The sequence below is a fragment of the Crocodylus siamensis genome, chromosome 1 (assembly GCF_052110815.1).
Source record: "Crocodylus siamensis isolate JL-2025a chromosome 1, ASM5211081v1, whole genome shotgun sequence".
NCBI lineage: Eukaryota > Metazoa > Chordata > Crocodylia > Crocodylidae > Crocodylus > Crocodylus siamensis.
This window is the reverse complement of record NC_143395.1, coordinates 28,491,961-28,513,714: the sequence shown is the minus strand read 5'-3', so window position 1 is coordinate 28,513,714 and position 21,754 is coordinate 28,491,961.

Here is a 21,754-nt window from a genome sequence, read left to right as displayed (position 1 = left end):
GAAATGGACTATAAATAAAAGTAAACTAACCATTACTGATTTTAGTTATGGAAGTTCAGGAAATTATACAAGTAAACAGTTTCATGAAGTGTTTTATGCTCCAGAGCATCAGTGATTGAACCTGGGACTTCTGAATCTGAAAACCTGAAGTGAAGGACCTTCTTCTGTTAGTCAAGGTTATTGTAGGCTCAAATGCTGTATATGGCCCAACCACTGTTAGAAATAGACAAGTATGTTCTCTGTGTGGGCTGCATGTAAGTGTGACAAGTGCACTGAGGTTTTAAAACTCTTCCATTTTAACACTCTGCATGGTTCATACTAACATAGGTTAAGAAAGTTACTTGTTTATAACGTGACCTTATGAGGTTCTTGCTGGCCCTACTGTCCTGTGATCCTATATATTCCGAATATATATGTCCTTTTCATTTTTTTTACAAACACGAAGAAAGCAGTAGGATAAAGAGAGAGACCATAAAGTCTTTCTCATTAAGGCATATGATACATCTCTTTTTACCATTTTCCAAGATCAATTTTATATTTAACATATTATTGTCATTTTAAAAGATTAACAAATAAGCACTGATTTACTTTTGAGGTGATGAGAATCAAAATTGTATTCCCCTAAAGATTTAAATAGTGACTTCATCTGAGCGTGGCACGCAGTGCCAAGGAACTTGCAAATTCAGCATTCATTAATTTGAAATGAAGAGCTGGCAACCATCCTCCTGGGTTCTGCTTCTTAAGATACTGAACTCCCATGGACTGCCATCGGGGTCAGTAGTTGAGAAGTCTTATTGTCAGCACCTTGCAGGATTATGCCACAATGTTGTCTGTTTATGTCACTTGGCCTTAGTTACCCAACCTGTAGAATGGAAATCACGTTACTTATTTCTTAACAGCATAGATGACTGGAAACCAATGACAAAACCATTAGCAACCTCAACAGGGTCAGGATTCCACCCAAACGGTGATAAGTCTGTGAAAGTTAAAAATCTCAGACAACAGGATTTTGGAATATTCATTCACATTGACTAGGACTCTTCTTTTGCAAGCAGTCCATTGCCTGCAGTGGATCTATTTGTGTCTTATTCACTGTGAGGGTGCATCTACATGTTGCCCTATGGTGACGGAGATGTGCTACATCTCCATACGACACGCTACAGCGACGTAGCAATCACATGGGTCTACACGTGATCAACAGCTACCTCACCATAGTGGTGCAGTCCCCTGTTTCAGTACACAGTTACGGCAGCATAGCAGCTAAATCTAACTGTGTGTCATGCACACGGCACAGTTACTATGCTGTGCTTTAGTACTTCCAAAGGTACACGTATGGCGAGGTGTAGACGCACCCAGAATGAAGCTGAATCTGGCCTTCCTGTTTCTGTACTATTTACTACCTAGTTACCTATTTATTTTTTATAGTTTTATTAGTTGTGAAGCAAGACATATATCCTTTTATTCTGATAAGGGATTTTAAGACATTCACATTTTTTTTCCTCTGCAAGTAATAGTTTGAAGTGAAATAAAGGGGAAAATCCTTCTTTTTTCCTATATCTCAGCAGGTATGTAATAATTATCACAATATTCACTCTCGCTAATTAGAAGGATGGTATTGGTTTCTCTGGCTAGAGGAGAAGTAACAGGGAATTTTGTTTGAGAAAGGATTGTAGAAATGAGCATTATAAAAGTTAAAGGAAATGGTCACAGTACTTTCTTGGCTATATTATCTAATCCATTGATTTATTTAATAAATTGGGGAAAATCATTCCTGAATGTTAGTTGTAATAAATGGTTAATTGTTGATTGCCCTTGAATAAAGGAAAAGTAAACTTGCTCAGCCTACTTACAGTAAGTCATGTTTTCCCTACAAGAAATGGCATCCATTAAAACATCAGCATAAATATGAGCTTTTAGTCCTGGCATTTAGCCAAAATATGGCATCACCACTGTATCAGGCTCTCTTCTCTTTTTCAACAGAGCTTTTAAGAGCACTATCATTTCTGAGATCATAAAAATTGAAATTAGGCAAAAGCTGAATTGCTAACCATGTGACTTTATGTAATGTGCTTTGTAGTGCACTTGAATTGTATCAAAGTATTCAGCAAGAGAGAAATCAGTATAAAAAATAGTGAACTAAAGGCCTAGAGAACGACATCATCATGCAAAAGTAAAAAATTCTAATTTTTGGGGGGCAGTATTTTGTTTTAAATTCTTCATTGCCCTTTTTACTCACTAACTCTGAACCTCATCATTTTCCATATTCTCTGGACAACCACTGAACTTGACCACAAGTGTCATCTCAAGAATATTAATGGTACAACTGTTTCATTTCTCTTAATGTTGCTCACATGATTAGGAATCTACAAAGTATCTCTCTCCTTCCCTATGGTAAATTGGACACAGAGTAGTATCATTAACCTAAAGTAATCTCTTTTGCTATGTGTCTAAGTCCAATTATTTTATTATTTCATAATAACCTGTTTTGATCAGGGATAATCAATAGTGCTTATTATCCTTGGTCATTAATAAGGGACCCAGTCAGACAAAGTGTTTACAAAGGTATAAATACCATTGTTTTGTAAACTGATAAAATTACACTAGGGTTCATGGTGTGCAATTGTCCTGGTATAGCCACATCTAGTAGGTATTATTGCAGCATTTTGTCACTAAGTTGTGGGAAGCAAGTTTCCCTTGTTCAAGTTTTGGCTTGTTTCCCTTATGCAAATGGCAACCAAAGGATAAACTCTGGGTAGATGACCTCTGTACTGGTATAATTTTACCCTTGATTTTTCCTGAGACCATTTTACTCCAGGCTTGACACTGAGATAGGGCTTTATGTCGCCTCTCTGCTTCTTGTTTACACTGGTATAAATACGTCATCTGTCCAGGATCAATGTGCAGGACTACTACAAATTTTCAAGTAAATATGTGCTAACACTCATTATATCCTTTCCTTGCAAAGCTCAGCAGTCTTTGTTCCTTCTCCTGGACCTGATGACCAACTGGTGTGAGTAAAGCAAGACTTTGGTTCTTTAGCTGTTAGTACTGACATCATTTGTTGTTGGAGAAACTAAGAACCCTGAATCTAATGATAATTCACTTTTAGAAGTAACTGTTCAAGAGGCCAGACTCTGCTCTCATGTACCTGATAGAAAATTCAGTTTCACTAAGAGAATTGATGCTAGAATAATTGATTGTTGTATCCAGTCTCTGGCTTCCTTGACCTTAGTAATCATGGCAACTAATCCATGTTGTTATATAGTGGCTGATGTGTATCTCTGTCATTTTCTAGTCAATGATGACAAATGGGCTATTCAGCAGTTTCAGTGTTTATATTATCTTTTTATAACACTACTCCCATATTGCAATGCAGCACAGAGGCCAGCTTGCTGGAGGTGAACCAATATGGGGTTTATGTATTTTTCAGCTGGGCAAACCTCCTTTATTTATATTTGAGGGACCTGTTTGAAATCAGGCCAAGTTTGATGGTGAATATTTTATACCTGTTTAATACTGATGTTTCATAAGAGCTTTCTGTGTAGCAGACTATTCAGAAATCAAAAGTTTATGTGTCTTCTGCTGCTCTTTAGACTTTACTTCTTTTGAATGACAAAGTGCCCCACCTATTGAATGTTAATTTCAACAAATAATTAACAGCCAAAACTTTCTAGCAAATCTTCATGAATCCTACCTTGGATAACGGGGGAAAATACATAAAGTGTGGATGCTGTAGGGTTTAAATGCATTACTTAGCAGGGGACATCTTCAAGTGCTATACAGAAATTTACATGTTTAATCCTCTTATTCACTGTGGTGCAGGTCAGGAGCTATCCCTGTTTTACAGATGGAGAAATTGTACTAGAGAGGTTATATAATTCAGGCCTGTGATGTGATATAATGGAACTACTGTCCGAGCCCCCAAGGTCTGCTGCCGGAGGTGATTCAAGCACCTACTCTGAATGCCTTCAAGAGAAATGTGGATGTTTATCTTTCTGGGATGCTATGACCCCATCTGACTTCCTGCCTCTGGAGCAGGGGGCTGGACTCGATAATCTTCCGAGGTCCCTTCCAGCCCTAATGTCTATGAAATCTATGAATCATTGTTCTCTTCTGACAAATCCTGTTTTGTGAGCTTGTGAAGACCAATTGTGTGTATGCCTTTGGTATATCAAGCAGTATCTTCCACTTACTTTCAATGTTTTCTGTGGTTGTCAGAGATTCAGTGAGAATAAGCACTAATGACTCTTTAATATTTTGATTTTCAAACTTTTTTCCTGACACTGGGGTAAAAATAATAGGAATCAGTTTTATGCTGTATAAATAAAAATGTGCTCCTTCTTTCTGTAGATCTTTGTTTCATATCTGAACATTCTAGGAAGGCATCCAGTATTGAATGAAGGCATCAAGATACAGAGAATCCACTAGTTGTTTCCAGCATTATGGATCCCCAGTTCTAAAACTATGAGTTCAGCTTTAAGTTCTTGCTTTTTGTTATGACTTTCTTGGTCAGATAAGAGAGTCCTTAAGGACCAGATAATTTCACCATGTAAAGAGAAATAAATATATGCTGTAATCAAGTCTTTTTTCTGATAAGAGCAACAGGCTGAACTCTGTATGGGCAAAGCTCTATTTCACTTTACACCAAATGGTAGTGTTCCAGTCATGAAAGTGGCATTTTTGTACAGTTTGTGATTCTATTACCCATGCAGTATTGTCAGCAGCAGTGGTCTGCTATAGACTGCCAGACCAGGAAGAAGAGGTGGATGAGGCTTTCTTCAAACAGCTAATGGCAGTTTCCTGATCACAAGCCCTGGTTGTCATGGGGAACTTCAATCACCTCAACATCTGTTGGGAAGGCAATACAGCAGTGCAAAGGCAATCCAGGAAGTTTTTGGATAGTGTTGGGTACAACTTCCTGGTGCAAATCCTAGAGTAGCCCACTAGGGGCTGTGCTCTTCTTCACCTGCTGATCACAAACAGGGAAGAATTGGTGGGGAAAATACTAGCAGATGGCAACTTGGACAGCACCAACCACAAGATGATTGAGTTCTGGATCCTGAAGAAAGGAAGGATGGAGAGCAGCAGAGTAAGGACCCTGAACTTCCAAAAAGCAGACTTTGACTCACTTAAGGAACTCCTGGACAGGATCCCTTGGGAAGCCAGTTTGAGGGAGGTGGGGGAGAGGACTCCAGGAGAGCTGGCTGCACTTTAAGGAAGCCTTACTAAGAGTGCAGGAACAAACCATCCTGATGTGCAGGAAGACTAGCAAGTATGGCAGAAGACCAGCTTGGCTTAGCAGGGAACTCTTCCGTAAACTATATCACAAAAAGGAAGCTTATAATAGGTGGAAACATGGACAAACAACTAGGGAAGAGTATAAGAGTATTGCTGGGACATGCAGGAATGAAGTCAGGAAGGCCAAAGCACAATTGCAGTTGAAGCTAGCAAGAGATGTGAAGGGTAACAAGAAGGGTTTCTACAAGTATGTCAGTAACAAGAAGTAGATCAGGGAAAGTCTGGTCCCTTTCTGAATGGGGGAGGCAACCTAGTGACAGATGATGTAGAAAAGGCTGAAGTATTCAATGCATTTTTCACCTCACCCTTTACAGGCAAGGTCAGCTCCCAGACTACTGCACCTGGCAGCATAGTTTGGGTAGGAGGTGAGCAGTCAAAAGTGGTGAAAGAACAGGTTAGGGCCTATTTAGAAAAGCTGGACATATACAAGTCCATGCAGCTGGATGGGATGCACCCAAGGGTGCTAAGGGAGCTGGCTGATGTGATTGCGGAGCTGCTGGCCATCATTTCTGAAATCTCATGGTGATCAGGAGAGGTCCTGGATGATTGAAAAGGGCAAACATAGTGCCCATAATTAAGAAAGAGAAAAAGGAGGATCCAGGGAGATATAGATTAGTCAGCCTCACCTCAGACCCTGGAAAAATCATGGAGCAGATCCTCAAGGAATCCATTTCTAAGCACCTGATGGAGAAGAAGGTGACTAGGAACAGTCAGCATGGATTCACCAAGGGCAAGTCATGCCTGACCGACCTGATTGCCTTCTATGATGAGATGACTGGCTCTGTTGATGAGGATACCGGTGGATGTGGTGTATCTTGATTTTAGCAGGGCTTTTGATAGGGTGTCCCACAATGTTCTCACAGGCAAGCTAAGGAAGTAATGGCTGGATGAATGGACTGTAAGATAGAAACCTGGCTGGAGCATAGGGTTCAGAGTGTAGTAATCAATGGCTTGATGTCTAGTTGGCAGCCGGTATCAAGTGGAGTATCCCAGGAGTCGGTCCTAGGCCCAGTTTTGTTCAATGTCTTCATCAGTAACTTGGAAGATGGCATAGAGTGCATATTCAGCATGTTTGCAGATGACACCAAGCTGGGGGAAGTAGGAGATACACAGGAAGGTAAGGCTAGGATGCAGAGTGACTTAGACAAATTGAAGGACTGGGGCAAAGGAATCTTATGAGTTTCATGAAGGACAAATGCAAAGTCCTGTACTTCGGATGGAACAATCCCATGCATCAGTACAGGCTGAGGGCTGACTGGTTGGGCAGCAGCTCTGCACAAATGGACCTGGGTGTTATGGTGGACAATAAGATGAATATGAGCCAACAGTGTGCCCTTGCTGCAAAAAAAGCTAACAGCATTCTGGGCTGCATTGGTAGGTGTGTTGCCAGCAGGTCAGAGGAAGTGATTATTCCCCTCTATTCAGCACTGGTTATTCCCCTCTATTCAGCACTGGTGAGGCCACATCTCAGTTTTTCCTCCCTCCCCTCCCCTCCTCTCCCCCAGAAATGATGTGGACATATTCGAGAGAGTCCATTGGAGGGCAGTGAAAATGGTGAGGGGGCTGGGGGACATGACTTCTAAGGAGAGGTTGAAGGAACAGGGCGTATTTAGTTTAGAGAGGAGAGGACTGAGAGGGGATTTAATAGTAGCCTTCAATTACCTGAAGTGGGGTTTGAAAGAGGATGGAGCTAGACTGTTATTAGTGATGGCAAATGACAAAACAAGGAGCAATGGTCTCAAGTTGCAGCAAGAGAAGTTTAGATATTAGGAAGAATTTTCTCACTAGGGGGGCAGTAAAACACTGGAGTAGGTTACTTAGGGAGGTGGTGGAAGCTCCATTCTTGGAGATTTTTAAGGCCTGGCTAGAGAAAGCCTTGACTGGGATGATCTAGCTGGGGATAGTCCTGGTTTAAGTAGGGGGTTGGACTAGATGACCCCCTGAGGTCCTTTACAACTCTGATGTTTTATGACTATGATTTAGTGGGCTCATCTATACATGCCCCTATGACATTGTTGTTACTGTGTCATCATTTAGTGCCTGCAATGCGCTACAGTGAAGGAGTGTGTTGCCATGGTGATGTAGCTGCAGCATCACAGTTTATGCCCCCTGATGCTACTTTGCCATAGCATGTTGCTATGGTGATGTAGATGTGTCCTATGAGTCTGCATGTGAAGCCTGGAGCTGACTGACAACTGCCTGAAATGGGACAGTCCCGAGCCACCACCAGGCTGCACAAACAGACTTTTCTGCACAGCCTGGGGCTTACCGGGAACTGTCCCAGTCAGGGTCAGGTCCTAGCCAACTCGCAGCAGGGTAGGGAACTCTCCCAGTACAGGGAGCACCCAGCCCCAACTCTGAGATTGTGATTAAATTATGAAAATAATGAAAATTGTGAGGTAAGAATGATATCTTCCCTGAAAGGCAATCAACATTTTCTTTCTTATCATTTAAAAGTGAGAAGGTACATGCTAGGCTACCAGCTCATGGAGAGTCAGACCCAAAGACAGGAACTGAAGTTAGAAGCAGTCCTGTAGCCAGGAGACAGCAGTCAGGCAGCCTGGAATCAGGAGCTGTGCCCTGGAATATGTGGATTAGCCTGTAGTCCATCATCCCAGGTGGGGTTATAGTAGGGCAGGCTTGTTCAACATACGGCCCGCGGGCCACCATGCGGCCTGCCAACCCATTTTCTGAGGCCCAAGGTGCTGCAACAGGAAACGAAAGTAAACACTGTTTACTTTCATTCCCACCCCTTGTCCCCCCCTAGTCTCTCAGAAGCTTCCTAATGGGGGCGGTCCTTTGGCCAGCCCACTGGGTGACGACCAAAGTTCATGATCCGGCCTCACATTCAAAAAGGTTGGAAACCCCTGTTTTAGGGCTTTCCTAGCCTTTCACCCCTGGGAGAGATGTTTTAGCTCCTGCTACTCTGATGCACCCCAGCTGGTGGATCAGCCAATCAGTGGAGTTGCCCATTATGTGATAGCATATATTTATACTTGATGGTATATATTTACTGACTAAAAAACATCTATGAAAACAGCATTTAGAAGACAGACTTCTGCTGTAAGTACTTCTAATTCCCAATACTTACTTTGACCACATTTTTGAAGAGTGAGCAGCACCCCATTTGATCCTTAAATAACCATTTTCTGCCTTTCTCCTTTGACTTATCCCACCTCACAGTCCTGCTTTATCTTGCAATCCAGTTCTGGCCTCCAATAACAGAGTTTAAGAAGCTGTCACATTATTAAACCCCTCACTCTTCCTTCATTCCTTCCACTAAGGATTAGTTCTGCCTGGGCAGTGCACTCACCTTTAAACGTATCAGCTATTCCATTAAAGGCTCTTTTCTTTGGCAAGCACTCCTTGTTACTGCATTATTTCACTAATGGTAGGATATAGACTTTCCATCTTTCCCCAGATGATCAGTAGACATTGCTATAACAGCAGCACAAATCACCCAACTTTCTCGAGCTGACAGTGAATATTATCTGATCACTAGGATAGCAGACTTCTGCACATTTCACTAGACCACTGGGCCTGTGTATAACCACTTTTAAAATGCATGTGTAAAATACAGTAATATACAATACAATGCAGTGGAGCAAATATTCAAAACTAAGGCCCTGAATTATGACTTAGCACATAAATGGGTATTTGCCTCTACCAATACTCCTTTTTTGTGATTGGTTGTCTGCCTTTGACCATATCTGCAGTTTACAAATGCAACATAGATCTCTGAAAACCTAGTTTATAGAGTAAAACCCAAGTCTGATAGAGCAACTAAAATATCAGAATTAAGGGAATCACTGAATATAGTGTTTCCTTATCATAAATTACTTTCTGTGTCTTTAAAAAAGATCATTTCCAGTAATGTGAACCTACCTACTGGTAATATTTCAAAGAGGAGTTTATAATCACAGTTTTCCAAATATACCTTATCAGTATCCTCAGCCACTGAAGTAACTGGACCTCTATTGGTTAAATCAGTAGCTGAAAAGCTGAATTATAGTGTGCAAGTAACTATTGTAATTTTTTTTTTTTACAGCTGCTAGCTGTGTGGAATTCAATTCTTCGATGATCATCTCTTGTTTCACAGTATTCAGTGTCCAGTCACAGGTTATTAAGATTTACACTCTGTGGATTACACACAAACTTTTATGAATAATAAATTAATTCATTTTAATATTTATAGGCCCACAGTTTGATTAAAATGTACCTGCTCAACGTAATTATCATTATGCTACCAAAATGCAAGCAATCTTCTCCAGGAAGTCCTGAAATAATTTATGTCCAGTGGTCTCTATGAACCATTCCTACACTGTACCAAGTCTTCCTCAATTTGGCCAAGTTAAGATAATTTACTGGAGGACCACAGGATTTAATCTTAGGTGAAGGGATATGGATCTCCTTTTGATCTGAGAATGAACATTCCTGGGCTACCAGCTTTCCATAAATAATGGAAGCCCACTGCCTACTTTGTAGCATTTAGACCAATGTCCATACTAAGGACCGTAATCTGTTTTTAAGAACTCTCCCGTTACTTTCATTGAAAGAGTTTTGCTTAAAAATGAATGGGCCCTTAAACAGTGGCTAGACATGAGTGAATGCAATATTAGTGCCAGATTCTGATCCTCATTATGCAGTGAAAGGAATTATTCCAGATTTACATCAATGTAACTGAAAACGGTGTGTAATCCATTGATTTCATTTGCATTGCACCCTCTTGCACTGAGTCTGAATTTGGCCCACTATATATAAATTTACTCCTCTTGGAAAAGATGAATTGCTATTTTGGCATGTTGCATTTATTTATAGTATAGGCCAGATTCTCAGATGGTGTAAATTAAAATATAACTACTGAAGTCAGTGGAGCACTGCAGACTAACAGCATTTTTTAATCTAGGTCCTGTTGACTCGCTTTAAAGAGTTCATTTTTCCTTTCATAAAATAATACAGTAGTAATCAAAGGATAGCAACGTGAGTTGGCATTTATTTTTTTAGCTATGACAGGGCATGCTTTCATGGAAAGCCCTGTGTGTAAACACGCCTGAGCAGGTACCAGTGCAGAACATTCAAGCTCATTTGTAACAGAGAGAAGGGAAAGGAGAGAGGGAGGAGGGAGATAGTAAAATTCTGGCTGATCTTGTTCAGTGATTGATAGCTCTGGTTTTATTGGTACAGTGGGAACTGTCAGAGTGGCCTGAACAGAAAGCAGCTGTTCTTTCTGTATTTCTTGAGCAGAATCTTACGTTGCCCTTCAGGCGAGCCAGGTGGCTGCAGATCTTCAGTGGTGTCTTTGCTGGAACTCACTGATTCCTGTTTCAGTGTGGGCTAGTTTTGCAGTCCCTCTCGAGGGGCATATACGATTCAGCTCCAACAGACTCTGCAAAACATTTGAAAAATTATGCCTGCCTTAAGTGCTCAGTGTTTAAAAGAGAGAGGGAAAAAAACCCCACAGAACAACAACAGCCCCCAAATGAAACAAGCTGTTATGGAAGAAGTGTTCAGGAAAGCTTGGCTGTAATTGTGCAGGTGCACAGGTTGGGTGAGTGCCAGGTCATGCTGGTGCCATAGGTTTTGCATTAACATTTGTCAGGCTTGAGAAAGTTTCTCAGACAAAAAAGAAAAAAATATCTAACCCACAATGATTCTAACCTGTCAGCTGGCAATGAATTTCAAAGTGGGAAGGAAAAATCTTCAGGTCCGGTGCATACTGTCACTGGAACTCTAACGATACAGAGGAAATGGGTGTACTATAGCGGTTCATTTTGTTATTGGCATTGGCATCAGGCAAGTTAGCAACATGACGTAAGCTTGGAGAAGCAGGTAGTGTATGGTGCTGAAATTGGGGAGAAATTCTTGAAATGCTGTCAAGTGTCACAATCTGAAAAATACTGAAGTCAGTAGGAAGCCTCCCACTCATCTGAGAGGGAGAAGGATTAAGTTTTAAGTGGAAGTAGAATAAAGATTGGAAATTGATTAAAAAAAGAGGAAAATATATTTAGATCAGGGTGCTCAAGCTCTGGCGCATGGGCCAGATCTGACCTATGGCTCTGTGTCATCTAGCCCATAAGGCTCCCCACAGGTCTGGAAATTTGGTGGTGGAGGAGCAATAGCACCACTCCCCTGTTGCCAGTCTCCAGATCCCTGGACAGCCTTGATCCCTGCACACTGGATCTGGCACCCAATTCCAGTGTACAGGGCCAGGAGGGGGTAGATCTAGGCCCCAGAGCTCAATCCCAGTGCAGGGGGCCAAGAGGGGGCAGTGCCAAATTTCTGGGACCTAATCCCACCATGCAAAAGGGAGGAGGGGGAAGTGCCAGGCTCCCAGAACCCAATCCTGGCATACGTGGGGCAGGAGGGGAAGGCACAGGGCTCTTGGGAACCAATCCCATTGTTCAAGGGATGGGCTTCTGTGGCCCAATCCCAGTGCACAGGGGGCAGGAAGGGACAGTGCTGGGCCCTGGGATACTAATCCCAGTGTGTGGGGGGCACAAGAGGGTGGAGCCAGGCCCCCAGACTCTATTCAGCCTGTGGATTGGCTCCATGCCTTTCATTTGGCCCATGAGACAAAAAAGTTGAGAACAACTGTTTTAGACCACGGACAAAAAAATGAATAAGAGCAAAATATTGATATGGATATGGATGTGGTTATAGATATGTACAAGACGCTAGGATTTTTTATGGTATCTTTTATTGAACTGACTGTATAGTTGTGAGAGCTATCAGACAAGCTTTCAGACATCAAGTTCCCTCCCACAGGTTGCCAGGACTTGAAGACCAATAGAAGGTCCAATAAAAGATATCAACAAACAATCCTTGCCTCTCATACATTTTCTGGACCATCACAGCTACAACAACACTCCAACCCTATTACTATATATATATGTAAATTTATGAAATATGTTGTACCATTCTAACTCTGGGCTCTCTTTTCAACTGACAGGGCTCTGTTTTCAGTCAATGATTGTCTAATGTAAAATGCATGAATAGTCCTGGGGACAGGTTCTGGAATTCAGGTTTCTGCCTCCAAGGAGAGTACCCTTATTACTGGGCTATAGAGTCAAGCCCCCTCTTCCTTGTTCTTCTTTTGGCCCCATGTCCCTTAGGGTGACCCCATCCAGCCCATTCTGTAGTTTGGTTGTTAAAACACCCTCCTGGGAAGCTGGAGTTGTGCATTTGAATCCCTTTAAGCTGAAGAGGTTCAATAATTCAGGTCTTCTACTTCTTGACAAGCGTTCTGACCTTGAGGGTATTGGGTGAAAGGTGGGCATCATCAGTAATGGTGCTTGTGAGTGCTGCTCACTGTTCCAAGGATTCTTTAACCACGTTTTCAGTATGAGATAGGGACTTCCCAGCTCTGACATAGATCACAATACAAGAATCTGGGTGCTTAGCTGCTTGAACTAAATATCTTCTGAGAAGCTCAAGAGAGCTCAGGCCACAATAAAGTCCTTTAATGAATTTAGGCAGCTAAGTGGTTTATGGTTGCCTAACTCCACTGAAGAATTATAATTAATTGGGTCTTGAAGGAACCAGCATATCAGATTTACAGGGAGGTTCAATCTTTTATTTGGAAAGGAAGGCCAGCTCTCCACATGCGAGGAGAGGGATTTGTGACCTCCTTAGTTATCTGTAAGTGGAGAAGAACAAGTCCTCCCTTCCTGAAGACCAGTTGAGGTAAAGCATTTATCGAATGACTAGAACATTTATAGAAGTTCATATAATTTGATTTTAAGACTGTTACCATACCAAATTTGGCAGCGTTGGTGCTTCAAACTGTTTAAATGTAGTTTCTTCTATGGATGAAAAATGAGCAGTTTATCCACCCTGACTCAGAATGATTAGTCTGTCTTTTTTTTGATATCAAGAGAAAAAGTGATCCCATTTGCATGGTTAGCCATGATTTGCAATTGTTTATTTACAACTGTGCCTTTTAGTTATTCAACTAAAAGGCACAGTAAAGAAAACAGGGCTACTGCAACTTGCAAATTTAGAATCTAGGTCACAAATTAAAAATGAGTCAGGACTAATAGTGCCAGAATGCCACCTTTTCTTTTTCTCATTCATGGTACTTGCAAATCAAGGATTCTTTAACCATGCAGAACAGGTCTGCTCAGTCTTTAAGAGGTGCAATAGGCACACACTTCATCAAATGGAGCTGCAAGAGGGAGACAAAATAATCTCGTTCTGAAAATGATTTGCAGCCTGTGCTGTAATATTTGTGCAGTTGTTTTATTGCAATTTATGATCATTATTTATTGATGCAACATCATCTTGTGGCTGCTGGAATGGAGACAGTCTCTTCTGTTCTTTCACTTCTGCTTGATGGTGAACAAGTTTTTTTCCACCCATCTCGTTTCATTCTGTAATGAATTCTGGCTGTAGGGAAAGATGAGGAGAAAAGCGGTTTTCTTTCTTTTTTCTTTCCTAATTGCTCATAGTGAGGAGAAGGAAGCCACTCTTAGACATGAGAGAAACTTCAACACCTATGCTGCTAACAAGAGTTAGAACCTATAACACAACTTGACACTGCTTGCCAGTGGGAGAAATGTGGATTAGATGCCTACAGCATTAGACATACATGTGAGGTCAATAAATGGTTGCATGAAATTTTAGAGGAGCGGGTTTTGCTTCCGCAGGGTGAGTGGAGAAAGATAGGTGTCATTCCCAACATAGTCCCAGTGGGGAAACTGAACTGTAGGAAAGCTAAGTGACTAGCTGAGTTTGATGACTCCTGATCCCAAACCCTAGGTAGCAGACACCTTGCAACTGAAGAGCACTTAAAGCTGCTGTATTTGTGCTTTCCTTCCAAATGCGATGAATGCTGCTTCATGAATCAGTGTGAAGATAGACATTATCTTGTTGTTCTGCAACAGAACAGCTGGTTTGTCTGGGGCAATCAAAATGTGATACAAATCCCAGCAAGTTTATAAGGGACAAAAAGAGAAAGGATGATATAGATAGGCCAAAGGTCCTGTTGTAACTTGCTCTTAAAGTAAATAGAAATGATTAACCAAACACAGCATGTAAAAGCTTACAAGATGAGGCTGCAAACTTAATGTTGTGTGTGGATTTTCTTTGGTAAAAATGGAAAGGCACAACTTTCTGGTGACTAATTCTGAAATTCACTACAACTTTACATCAGGCTTCAGGGCAGTAAGTACCCTGAAACTCCCTCAAACCAAAATAGATTCAAATCACACTACAAATGCCCACCCCCAGCCTCACTCCCTCCTCCTCTATCTGTTTTGAGTGCACTGACTTGCATGCTGTTTTGGTGCAGATTTCATGTGTGTGACATCTTAGCCCACACAATCCACCTGCTTTAATTTCTGTTTCATTTGTATATATTGTTTTAGTTTTTTTAAAAAGCAGTGCTGACTCTGAATTATTTGCTGAAGCCTAGGCAACTAGGTAGAATTGAGTTACATTCCCTGTTCGGGTAACCCCTTGTCAGCTTCTTGTCATTTGTTATCTAAGCATTGGGAGCGAGGCCTTCTGCCCAATTAGATGAAGCCAAAGTAAAATCTACTGGGACCTCTAAGGTCAGGATGGTAAGTGAAAAGTATAGAATAACCTTGGGCTTTGCCCCCTCTTCTTTTTGCCTTTTTTTTAGAGGTTTATTTTCAGAAATAAATTAATGAAAGAAAATGAATGTTTACAAAATGCTTAATTAGACAGATGAACTTACTGTTAGAAGATATTAATGAAACCAAAAATGTCACAAGATTTAAGTAGTATGATTGAAATGATTTTGTAGTCATGGTGGTCCAAAAAACATGCAAGAAGCAAATTTTTTTGATGATATCTTTGATTGGACCAATTGTGTATTTGGGAGAAATGTTAGACAAGCTTTCAGACATAAAGTGCCCCTCCTCAGGTCAATATTCATGTGAGTAGCAGGAACCTTCAGGTCAGTGATGGTTTATGACCTGCTGAGACCCTATACTATGTCCAGTTTAAGAGGCCCGATGCAATAAAAATAATCCATGAAATCCACAAAAATGGATTTTCATGAAGTGTTAAGATGAATTATTGTCATTTCTGCAACAAATTTATGCACTTAACATGAATAATAACTGTGGAGCCATAAATATGCATATTTATGTTGTATTAGAATGAAAATGTCCATTTTTTCCTTATTTAGAGGTCCCTCATATTGTGAGGCCCTAAACTATAGCTTAAGTAGCTTAAACCTAAATCTGGCACTGCTTCAGATGTATAGTTCATGCTAACAAAAAGAGTCCTAGAAGGAGCTTGAGCAATACCTATCTACTAGGTGTCAGGATGAGACCTCCATGGAAACTAAATTATCTTATAGCTCCCCACAGTGAGGTTCCTTACATCTTCCTCTGAGGTGTCTGGTGTTCACTGGCATCAGAAGCAGTATGCTAGACGAGATGCCATGACCCAGTATAGTGATTCCTTTGTTCCTGTATGGGAAAAAGTCATTAACTCTCGATCCACCTGTGGCATTTTTAGTCAGTTTTATTCTGTCTACACTCGGTGGAAATTGAGGTCAAACAGAAATGTTTTCAGTCAAAAAGTGAGTAATGACCTTAAAGAGTATATCTGGTTTTATAAATATTTAATTATATTCATACTGTCTTAGGATGAACTACTGGGTTCAGAAGATTCCCTGCGCTTGAATAAAGGACATACTCACAGTTGTTTTCACCCTTGTAAAGCTTTATTTAAGGATACTCGCAGAGGCAGGTGATAGAACAGAGCAGAGAGGACAGTCACTTCACATTGGCTTTAGGCAGCAGCCGCAACCCCGCATGGTTCCCCTGGCCCCGGAGTGCCCCGATCCCAGGGATGCGATAGCCTGTGCCGGGGCTCCGCGCAAGTCAGGACTCTTGCCAGAGCTGAGGAACCCATAGTAACTTAAGAATATACAGCTTATAGAGTCTGAAGTAAACAACGTTATCTCGAGCTAAGGATTTGGTTATCTCAAGCTAGGAATTTGGGGATGAGTTGTGATCCAACGCACCTGGTGTTTATCACATTCCACTGTATCACAACACTCTACTATCTAGGTTCATGGCTCCTTCACACTCACAGAGCAGGAGGCTACGTGCTGCTTCACTGACCTACTATGGCATTAGCATGCAATACTCTTGCTCTTAGCAAAGCTCTTACTATTACACATACATTTATATCCCCTTCCCTCCAACATCCATTTTTTTTAGGACTGGGGGACTGTTCATGGAAACCACACTAGACTAAATTTCCTTTTTGTTCCCAATGTGACAGGCTGACAGTCAGTGTCAGGCTGCTTAACTAGTCTCTTCAAAGTCCATGGTTGAAGAATAGCCCAGGTGAGTTTTGATTAAATGCTTTTGCTTCCCAAATGACCAACTGCTGGCTGTCTGGAGGCCTATGTGAAAAGTTACTTGTTGACAAGTGTGTGTGTGTATATATGTATATATATATATAAAAACCACCTTTATAATGAGTAGAGACCTCAGTGGGCATAGAAACTGAACTAGAAAGAGGTACATAAAAATTGTCATATTGGATCAGGCCAGCAGTTTATTAACTTCAGTTTGCAGTGTGTGAAAGTGGCCGGTATCAATTGCTTCAAAGGAAGCTTTGAGAAATCCTGTAATAGAGAATCAAGGGATAAATATCTCCCAGGAAAACTTCCCTTCTTTCCTCCAATAATTAGTTGCCTTATGTCCAGAGTCATGAAATGGTGCTAATTTAGGCGGGACTAAACTGAGAATATGTTATAGGGAGGATGTTTGTTTTAGATACAGAGTACAGGCTTCCTCTTTTAGAACTAACAATTTGGCAACTTTCATAAATTCTCAAATTGAATATTGAAAAGAATATCAAAGTTTTCTTTGATGCCTATTACACAAAATGAAACACTTTAGGAAGTTAAAAACAACATTGTTTTTTCCTTTATAGCACAGTTCTCACTATCTATTAATACCATTCCTGGGAAAACTTATCCAACACCTCACATTCTGTGGTGTGGAAAAAATTGTGGTAAACACAAGCTGCCCTTGGTATTTGCAAATCACGCACCTCTTGCTGATCTCTCACAAGCTGTTAGACTACAGCTGGTCACAGAAACAAACCCTTAAAAATCACAGTGCCCTTAACATTTCAATTGCCATTGAATCATTCCTAGTAAATGCTCAGTGTGGCTGGTGATATGTTAGAAGTATGCACACAGCTGGTGCCAAATAAAACAAGAAAGTAGTAATTTGTAAAGTTCAAGTCTTAGTCCAAATAGTCAGATAAAATGTTTTAAAAGGATTTAATCCCATGAAACAAATGGTTGCAATTAGTTTTCTTCGGATTATTTTGAAATGTTTTCATTTTATTTAGTGCTGTTTTAAATAGCCGCTTATTTTTGGATTGAGGTGGATGTTTTTCAAACCCCATTTGTTATGACCCCTCTTCTGTGGCAACTCTTTTGCTTGATGCATTAGTGGAAATGCACTGTCTAAAAGTGATACAAACCAGATTGGTTCACCAGTAAGCAAGGCTGTTAAGTGTCATATTACTGACTTGAATCAAATTTGCGAAGAGCAGAGCAGTTCAGGCACTGTCTATCTAGGACCAAATGAATGGAGAATCCACCATAGTGTTCTGACAACATTATTCTTCCTGTGTCCATTTCCATAAAGAATTCAACACTGCCTGTCTCTCTATGGGGTCAAATTATTTGTGTATTCTGGTCTTTGAGCTATAAATTAAATGCACAAATTATTGCATTTTCAAATGCATGCACACAGAAAAGCATTCTACTCAGTTTACATGCACAAGGCTTTATGATGTTTGTCTTAGCTCCCTTCAGTAATTGGGTCCTGTTCTCTCACCTGGGCTATAGTACAAATAATCAATAACAATTTTCTCATCTGCACATGATTATGCACAAAATTCATCTGAATGAGTAACTACTCATCCACAGTAATGTGTTCCCAGTGGTCACATGATGAAATAATTGGTGGTTCATATTTTGCCATATATGTAACCATTTGGATCAAAAATCTTTGCAATTAGTGTCCCATTTACAGTCAGTGGACCCAATTTTTCTTTCAGTTGCACTCCTGCAATACTATTAACTTGAAAATTGCTTCATTATAGCAAGAATGCTAGGAATTGGGATGGATTAGGAGGGTAGAAGCTGCTGCTTTTTTCATTTAATGCCCAGAGGAATATTAGTGAATCGTAGGTCCCAGGCCTGCCCCAGATGCTTGTTCATTTCAAGGCAAGCAACTGGTTTTAATTTTCAGAGTTATTTTCACAAGGGAAAAAAGTGGACACTTATGTTGGTCTGTATATCAGTAGTTCATGCACAGGATGTTGCCCATTGTTGGGGTTGGGAATTTCAACTGTGTTACATTGGTGCTCCTTTTGGTGGTTAGAAACCTGATAGGTTCCTGACTAGAGTATCCTGTTTTTCTCTTCTGGATCAAAGGTTAAAACAGACATTTCCAAATGACTCCAGTCCTCTTTACCAGGCAAAACATGTTACCTATTGTCCTGCACAGGGCAACAGGCCTGATGCAGGACATTTGGCAACATGTTCATGTTGCCCAGTGATTCCCTGTGCCTCACCTCTGTGCCAGAACCTATGTTAACCCATGCCTCCATATGAAGCACAGGCTGGTGCAGGACCCAGCGTTGGCCCTAATGTGGAGGTAATGGGTTGTGCTGGTTCTGGTGTGGAGGGTTGGGGTGCTGCGGATTCCCTAGGTCCCATTTCTCCAATATGGGACCTGTGTGGACTTCCCCTACTAATATGTAGGCACCCCCTACACATCCTGAGGCGGGTCTCCATAAGTGGGGAACTCCAATTGGTCCTACTTACAGAGACACATCCTGAGATTCCCTAGGGCACATTTCTGTAAGTGGGAAAAGCTGGGCAGGTGCTCCTGGGGCTTGAGGAGCCCAATCCTGAATAAGAATTCTTCAGGTGTCAGAGCCCCTGCCTAGGGCAGCTGGAGAGAGATGGCAACTTCAGACTGCCCACACTCCCCCACCACAGAGGAACTAGACCTCTGCCACAGTAAAGCAGCACTATTTTACACTACCGCTTGCCAGTCACTAATGTGTTGCAACAAAGGGTAGGGATATATATTTGTTCTCCATTTGTATTGCCATAAATATTTCTATGCTAGCACAAATGTGACATCAGGCAATGTCTGTTTCTACCCAAATTGATCAAAAATTAATATTTGCTCCTGGTTGGACTGAGGGTTGGAATTGGGGGAAGGGTTATCTTTCTCTGTAGTATAGACTGTTATTCTCTTCCTAGGTTCCTCCAAGCATATATTAATCAAGTAATTATTTTCTACTACAGCGGCAAAGCGTTGGGTCAGCCCTTGTCCTTCCTTCTTTTTACCTCTTGCAGGTTCTTGGTACTTCTGGTGTGTGAATGTTTGGAGTAGATTATTTAAAAAAATCTTTTCGTAAATTTTTAAATACTGAGATTGTGAATGTTTGGAGTAGATTATTTTAAAAAATCTTTTTGTAAATTTTTAAATACTGAGATTCAGCCACCAAATCAGGTTGAATCTCCACCAAATTGAATCAGGGACCAAATGTTTGCACAGCCCTAGTGTCAGACTATATGCCTGACATGATACCCATGTACCCCACGGAACTTACACAGTCAAATTACCTAAGATTTGGAAGAATACAGAAACACAGGACTGGCAGGGACAGTGATCTGAATCAACAAATCAAATCACTGTTCCCGATTCGGGCTGAATGCAAATCGAATATGGCCCATTTTGCACATCCCTATCTGACACTATATGTTAGGTTTTGGTATTACTGGCAGGTCTCTCCTATTGTGCATAAGTGACTATGGCCCTGGTCCTCCAATATGTAAAACATTAATAGGCTATTATATTATTTGAATGGAGCAGTTCACCTGCCTCCTTACAGAGGAGACTCAGGCCTTGTATGCCTCCTGTTAAACCACTGCATTTTGGACCTGGGATGTCTTTGTTAAAGATTCAGCATTGCATGAAAGCTCTCACAACAGAAGTCTTAATAATAACTTAGCATGTTTTCCAGCCACATTCAAAAAGGCAAGTTTGTGATATCCCTCATGTTTTTAAAGTGAAAACAAAACAAAAATAACAAAATCAGGAAAAAAAGACCACAAAATCTTTCAGGCCTTTAAACTGATGAAGTGAAAAGGGGTGAAGATATCATTTAAGACCATTAAAACATTCTTTGCAGATTATTTCCAGTGAGCACGTAAAGTACATAAATGATTAATGAGGTTTAACTTTAACATGGATAACGTTTGGACAGCAGAATGATAACGTACAGTAAAGAAAATGACATGAGTCCTTAAGCATTATGACACACTGTGAAATGGTCAAATTCATTCAAATAAAGCATGTTCATTATACAGATTATGCTAATGTAAAAAAGATGGTCTGCACCAAACTCAATGATAATCTTAGGTTTAGGTTAGAAGTAGAGGGTACATACAGTATCCCATTTAGATCAAAATAAAGCAAGATTGGGTAGATTTAAAGGCCTAGTTGTGCAGATCTCCACAGGGTTTAAATCACCCTAAAATGGTGCCCCCAATCTAAGTTATTTCACCTCAGGAGATGAGATTAACTTTTTAGATGGGCCTGGCTTAATTTACTTGAAAATGGGTTAACTCAACCTAACTAATGCCTGCATACATTTACAGCATAGCTTGGGGCTGGGAAAGCCCAGCCACTTGCCCCAGCCCCAGGTCTGTGCTGTTTTACCACTGCCCACCCCTCCATCCTCTGCTAACCCACTCCTGAACCCACCAGCCCCCTGATCCCATCAGCCCCTCCCCACCCAACTTACTGATATCTGGCTGCTTGGGTAAATGCCTGCATGAAGCAGCACCCAGCTCAGGTTTGTAGTTGGTAGGGTTGGTAGGGTAGGGTTGGAAGGGACCTGAGCAGGTCATCAAGTCCGACCCCCTGCCACAGCAGGAAAGACTTGAGTCGGGTAATTTGAACACTTATTTGCACCAAGAGATGGCCATAAAAGTGTAAGTATTTTCCAAGACTGTTTTAAAATAAGATACAGGAAGTTCACAGGGTTTTTTTTTAATACTTGATATTAATATGCCAGTTTCTTAAAGGCAACTGTTAACTACGTGATTTTGGTTTTAAGCAAACATATTTATAATTCCACTTTTGCAAAAATATGGGAAAATTTGATGAAAAAATATATGAACAGGTTGAGAATAAGAATGGGTTTCATTTGGAGTTTTTCTTTGAAAAAAACTTATCCCTAGGTCTAATGATGTTTTAGCTTTCTTCTTGGTTTTTTATTTTTTATTTACACTATATTCACACATATTTGAAAATAAACATAGTGGCCGCATCCACGTGAGCAGGGTCATGCATTTGCAGTAGCACAAATAGTAGTGGCACAAATTTGTGCCTCTATTTTGTGCTGCAGTGCACACCCCTGCTCG